The sequence below is a fragment of the Sturnira hondurensis genome, unplaced genomic scaffold (assembly GCF_014824575.4).
Source record: "Sturnira hondurensis isolate 20B ecotype Veracruz unplaced genomic scaffold, ASM1482457v3 Scaffold0024400, whole genome shotgun sequence".
NCBI lineage: Eukaryota > Metazoa > Chordata > Mammalia > Chiroptera > Phyllostomidae > Sturnira > Sturnira hondurensis.
The window spans coordinates 4,726,671-4,733,504 of record NW_028097031.1 but is presented as its reverse complement, the minus strand read 5'-3'; positions in this window follow the sequence as shown (position 1 = coordinate 4,733,504).

Genomic DNA, 6,834 nt, shown 5'->3' with positions numbered 1-6,834 from the left:
GACACTTGAGGGGACGGCCACAGGTCCTTCCTAGACTGGTTTTCGATCCAAATGTCAGGTGTGAGTGTGAGCCTGCAGGCCAGGAGCTATGGCTCAGAGTCCAGGCCCAACAGTGGCAGCGACAACAAGGGGGGTCAGGGGGACGTCGCTGAAGGGGCATCTTCCTGCAGGGCTCTGCGGCCCCAACGAACTCAACATGTGAATGTCCCGTCCCACGGCACTTACAAGAGGCACTTTGAAACGAATGCGTGGACAGGGCCAGGCGTGTCGCCAGCACTCAACACACCATCCACACCTGCGGACCCCCGTGGGGAGCACACCCCACGAAGGAGGCACCACCAGCCCCTGGGTCGCTCGTGTGCAAGCACCGAGATGGAGAGGCTCAGTGACCTGCTCAAGGCCACGCATCCAGTAAGTACCAACAGGGATGCTGCTTGGGTGCCCCTTGGGGGACAAAGGACTCACACCTCCACCTGCTGCACCTGTGGCTGCAGGTAGCCTGCCAGCTCTCTTTGGGAAGGGCCTTGGCTGAAGAGAGGCACTAGACCCAGGCCCAGACCCAGGCCCAAGATGGCGTCCCCAGCCACCTGCATCCTGTGGCGGACTGACACAGGGTTCCGAAGGCTAGCCTCTCCTTCCTTCTCAGGTTAATTCGGAAGCTGTGGCAGCTCCAGCCTCCTAGGGGGTGGACTCAGGCCTTCCCGAGATGGCTTCGCACACCACCGTGTGCCTCCGTGTAGTCCCTCTTCTGTCCACTTCTCCCAGAGCCCCCGCCCCTGGGGCCCGCCCTAGTGAAGCCCCTGCCCCTGCCCCTGACTCAGAGCCGGCCTCCCGGGAACCTGGACCTCCACAGGGCCCCAGCTGCACTTGGAACTTGGGTCACCTGGCTGCGCGGCCCTGCTCTTCCCCTACACCTCTGCTCATTCCAGGCAGAGGTGTAATTGTTCAAGCCAGGAGGACCCTTAGAGGTCGCATTCAAAATTCTGTCTGAACATGCAGCTCCTTGCCTGTCACACCCATTCCGCGTTTGTGTGGGGAGAGGGGCGTGCGGATGTGCACGGACTAGGAAGTCAGGAGGGCCCCGTGCCCACGTACATTTTAACAATAGGCATCAGTATTTGTTGCTGGTTTTACGTAGCAGAACTGAGGTCCTCTGTGGTTTTTGATGAGCTTCTTAGGCACAAGCTCGGTGAACGCCCGGTTCCCACAAGCCGACGGTCCCCTGGATGACTCCCGGGCAGGTCCTGGGACAGGGAAGGAATCAGCCTGTCTCCGGCTATTGTTCCAGGTGTGGACTCATCGGGAGAGATGCCGGAAGTTCGCCATGTGCTTCTCTCACAAGCCTCCTAGCAGAGCTTCTGAGGCTGAGAGAGACGGGTTGGTGCTGGTTGGGCCACCGCCTGCTCATCTTTGGGAGGCCGGGTTTGCGCCCACGTGAGGAGGTGGAGTCATGTACCTCTCACGTGTCCTGCCTCGGCTCCCACGCTACACGCAGTGACAGCTTGTGGCTGCTTTCACTGTGCAGCCTGGGCCCAGCTGCGCCCTCTCCCCCGAGCACCAGGGACTCGCAGGAGGGAGCTGCCGATGCCACCTCTCTGTGAAACCTCTGCTCCAGACCCCACCCGTCATCCCCACCAACAGCGGGCCTCTCAGGACCCAGCTTCCCACAGAGAATTCACACCCCTGTCCCCAATGGGCACAGCTGTGACTCCAAGCAGGACCCCGAGATAAGAAAGAGGAAGGCAGGGCCTTCTCTCTGTAGGGCTATTGGTCTTGTGGTCACCATCGGGTGACATCAGCTCTGGGAACTCAGACTGAATGTGGGCCCAGTGTTGACTTCTGGCCAGCTGGCCCTGTGGGTGTCCTGCGTCTTGCCTCTGAGCCTGGTGCACCCACCACAGAGGCTGGGTGGCCTGGGCCTTTCTCCTCCCATTGCTGGCATCTCACTGCCCATAGGCTCCCAGGCGGTGTTCACTGGCCCTCCCTCCAACGGTCTCATGCTTCTCTGTCCCGTTCTTCCTGTTGTGGGAAGTGCTTTATCTTCCCCGCCTTCTCGTTTATTGTTCTCGGCTCCTCATCTCTCTGCCTTACCAACTTTGTCTCCATACCCGCCTTTTTACCAGCTTTAGCTCTGCGTCCAGACATTTATCCAGGCTGAGAGACAAGCTGGAGCGCATTGCAAATGTTGAGAGTTTTCTTGAGGAAATATTGATTGATTCCAGCAGGGCCAGGCCAAGCCGGAAGGGGCTGGGAGCCAGGGAGAAGGTGTAAACAGAGAAAGTGTGGGAACAACGGAATGAAATTCATTCTACCGGCTGAAACGGGAAGCCTAGGTGGCCGTCTGTGATCGAGGGTCCTTGGAGCCTGATTTCACCACTGGGAGGCAACCACTGGCTTTGGTTGTGGTCTGTGTACGCAGCCCCCCATGGCACAACACCCACCTCCGTCTGACGACCTCCTGGTTTAATTAATTCAGCGTCAGGAATGGAAGAAAAGAGAGAACTCGTGAAAGGGGGCTTCTTCAGAAAGCCGCCGGGTGGAAGAATCGAGATGCAGGTGGACTTTTCTTATGTAACAGAAATACCTCCAGTGGTTTCCAGGTGGACAGTTCCGCTCTGTAGTCCGAGTTTTCTTGTTTGTTGTTACCAGTTTTCTGGTACCTAACGCAGAGTCCAGATTCCCTTGCCCCCGCCCCCGCCCCCCATGTCCTTCCACTGTGAGCTCAGGGGCGGGCAACAGTGTTGCCTACAACTCCCACAGCGGGCAGGGGGCAGTGCAGGAATCACTGGGTAAGCTCTCAGCACCCCCTGCCCCACGCCACTCTGAAATGCCCTGTGTCCCGCCTGCCCTTCCCTTCCTCGCTTTCCTCGCAGGTCTAAGTCACACCCCCCACTGGACACCCAGCGCCCACACCGCACATCCCTGACCTCACACGGAGGTGTGTATGTCACCCTCCTCCACTTTCCCACCCACGCTGTCCCCTCTGCTTCCACTCCCCTTTGCACCTTGCTCCGTCCTGAAAGGCGAGGAATTTTCCAGCTGTCGGTTGTGTTCCAGTCTGACCAACCTGGGGAACATAGGGCTGCTGAAGGCACGCAGCAAGAAGATTGGGCCCTGGTCACGGACGGTGGTGCCCATCTGGGTGCCCCTGGGCTGCAGCGAGGGGGCTGCCCGCCAGCTGGTGTGTGCTGTGGTTGCGCGGTTCCCTTGCGGTCCCGCATCCCCGACTTCTTCGGTCGGAGATGGTTCTGCCCTCTGACAGAGGGGCCAGGGTGACCAGAGCGGGCAGGCCCAGGTGAGGGGCAAGCGTCTCAGCATGCGGCCTGGGAGCTCCACCAGCAGAACCATGGAATCTCGTTGCCTCCCTCTGTGGGGCGCAGCGGGACTGGGGTGTCCCAACCCTTCCCCTTCTCCATGGGCGACTGAAGTCGCCTCTGGGAAGCACTTCTTGGCAGCTGTGGCTTCTGAACTCGCGGTGTCTTGGGATTTTTCTCCCAGTCTCCATCCCTCCATCCCAGACGTGTTTAACAGCCATCTAGCACTTTTTAAGAGCACGTCCACACCCACAGCATCATTTTATATGGACATCGGCTCGGGAATGGGAGGCAGTATCTTCATTCACAAACGAGGAGCCTGGGGCTCTGGCCGGGCCAAGAGCTTGTGGAGGCCGCAGCAGCGGGCCAACGGAGTCCAGACGGAGAGCCAAGACTCCCACCGCCAGCACCACCCTGCGGGCACGGCCCCCCGCCCCACGCCCACGGCTGGGTCAGACTGCACTGTCCTGGGGGCTCACGATTCCCTCACCGTGAAAGTCTCCACCCGAAAGAAAATGATTCGGAACTGATAAGCATTGCTTCCCAAGAGGTGGATGTGGGGGAAACTGGGCATCCTGGATGGCTTAGGAGTTGGCACAGTTTGGGCAAAGTAGGTTTTCAGAACTGGTTGGAAGAAAAAGCCCAAGAGAATGTTGGGCTTTTGCACAGCAAAAATGCATTTCTAGTTAAGAAAGAGAAACCTTCTAAATGAACTCAGAGCAGGAAAAGATGGAAATGACGTTTGTGCCAAAACTCCAGCCACCACAGAGTCTGTTCCGTTCCTTCAGAGTCGGCGGTTTCTCTTTCCTCGGCAGGGAGGGGCTGGGCTGGGGTTGGGGGGCCTGAGCGTACTGGACTGGTGGGGGGCGCTGTGCCTCCCTCCCTGATGGAGCAGTGAGCACCCCGCAGACTCCGTCCTTGCTGGGCTGCAAACACCCACTGCCCCAACCCCCCGGCCCTCCCACAGCCCCGTCGCCACGACCACAGGGAAAGAAAAACCTGCCTGTTTCCCGCTTGGCGCCGGTTCAGTCGAGGGGAATGAGAATGAAGCCTCAGTTTAAATGGAGTGCTTTGGAGTTGCCTTGGGCGCCCACCTCCAGCAGGTTGGAGCCAAGCCAGCCAGCGAGGGCTTGGCCGCCAGGCCCCCCAGAGGGTCACAGGAGAGCCACATGGTTGCATCTCTAAGGCGCTTCTGTCTCAGGCTTCAGATGTGCCCAGTGGGGGCTAGGGGGCTGTCTCCTCAACCTGGCCCTGGGGCGGGAGGGGGGTGCTGCAGGGAGGAACTTACTAACCAGGTTTGCCCCAGGTCTGTGATACCTCAGGGTCCCCAGTGGTGGGCAGCACGCAGACTGCCCAGGTTCGGCTCCGTCTCTGGGCACTGCCACCCCGTCCTGTGGGATTGCAGCCCATTTTCTGGGGTGGGGACCAGCGGTCTAATCTGCGCCTTCTGCTGGGGCCCTTCCAAGTTCCTCCAAGGTGACGTCTAAACGCTCCCAGAGATCCTCGGGGGTGTGTGGGAGTTGCCCACACAGCGTTCTAGAAGTGTTACTGCCACGCTTTTTAAGCCTGGCGGACACGGCCATTCAGTAGGGAGGGACGCCGCGGGGCCTGGCATTGGTGTGGTTGGAAGAGCGGTGTTTTTCTCAGCTGAGATGTGCGTCAAACCGCATCTAAAACCACGGGAACACCACTTATTTGAAGTGAAACTCTGCAGTAGGAGGGGCGGAGCTTGCTCGGGTAAAGACGAAAACTAGGGAGGGTCACAGTGTGCGGGAACGAGGGCCTCGCTAACAGGCAGCTGGGGAAGGGCTGTGTGTCTTAGCCCTCCGCGAGGATCGGTGGGCAGAATCAGCGGGGCTCTAGAGCAGGGTGGTGCCCGGTGGGGGATGGGAGAGCCCCACGAGTCCCATCCTGGGCTCAGATGTGGGTGCCAAGAAACTGACCCGCACTCGAGGACCAGGGGTGTGTGTGGACCGCAGAGGTTCTCGTGGTCAAGGCTTCCATTTCCATCGACCAGCCCTGGAGGCTGGACCCTGGGGAGGAGGGACAGGCTCCCCGAGCCTTTCACTGGGATTGTTTGCTGGTTGCCTTATTTCCACGTGGCCTGACTTCTCCATTTCACCTACTTCCACGTGGCAGAGGAGTCGCCTTGTGCAGCCCCGACATACACCCGCCGGCTCCGAAACGCCTCCCTGGTCTGTCAGTCACCCCGAGGGGGCTGTTCCGTGGGCTCTGCGTGGCCCGCACACCCAGCCGTCGTGGGTATTTTCATGGGTGTGTTGGTGGCCAAACCGGTATGTTCACTCCATTCTACATGTTCGTCTCACACTGTCGCTGACCACCTCCCAGCAAGGGGCACGGTGGTCCTGCACTCCCGCCCCTTGAATCTGGGTGGGGACCATAGTGGCTCCCACCAACAGGGCACCACAGAAATGATGGGATGTAACACGAGGCTCAACCTCGGAAGGCAGCTGTCCACGCCTGGCATTCACCTGCCCTCTCGGGTCGCTCACCTCAGATCCCCACTTCCACGCCGGGAGGAAGCCCGGCCACGTGGAGCCAGCAGCCGGTACAGGGAGCAGACACCAGGGCACCAGCCTTCATGTGGGTTCAGTCCCCAACCTCCGGTCTTCCAGCCGTGGCCCCAGCTGTGGTGGCAGACACAGTTACTCACGTGGGAAGTCACACAGTCCTGGGTGGTTTGTTGTGCAGCAACAGATACATAACCGTCCATTGGTCCAGTCTCTGCTGCCCTGAGATGGGGCCGTGTGAGCAGGGAGCAAATACTACCGAAGACGGGAGACGTGAGTGGCTGTGAGGTAGACCAGACGGATGGATGCCGCCGTCCACCACCATCCTGGAAGAGGGTAACTTTCCACGGATTTGGGGGAAGACGTGAGATCATACAGTACATTTTATTACCTATTACACGTTCTACATGCAGACACACACGCACCTGTAAAAAATGGTGGGAGCCCGTCTTCATTATCAGCAGTAAGTGGAAAAGGACCCTAACACTGCTGTGTAACCCTGTGTTTCCTCATGGGCAGCTCGGGCTGGTCCAAGTAACAAATGCCTGTTTCCTCGGCCTCATTGTTTAGGCAACAATTCTCAGTTCAGCAAAGCCTAAAAATAAAATTTCAGGCACAAGCTGAATTTCAGTGTGTAAACAGGAGGCCGGGCTTGGGGGCCGGTTTAAGAAAGAGGCTTAGGGTCGCTTTAAGAAGGGCCCAGGCGTGGGGGCTGGGCGGGGGGGGGGGGGCGGCCAGGACGGGCCGCCTGGACCCTCCCTCCACCTGCTCTGCTCTGCACAGGTCGCAGCGACGCGCCGCAGACAAGCCTCCACTGCCCGTGAGCAGAGGACAGCCTGCTCTCCGCGAGTACCCAGAGAACGGTTCTCTTTCGTTTGTGTGGTTTTTAGTTTTGCGTTACAAATAAAAGAGAATCGACCGAAGTGTGTTCTCCAACTTTGCTACGTGCTCACCTCATTTCGTAGGCTTCTGACGAGACTTTCCTCATG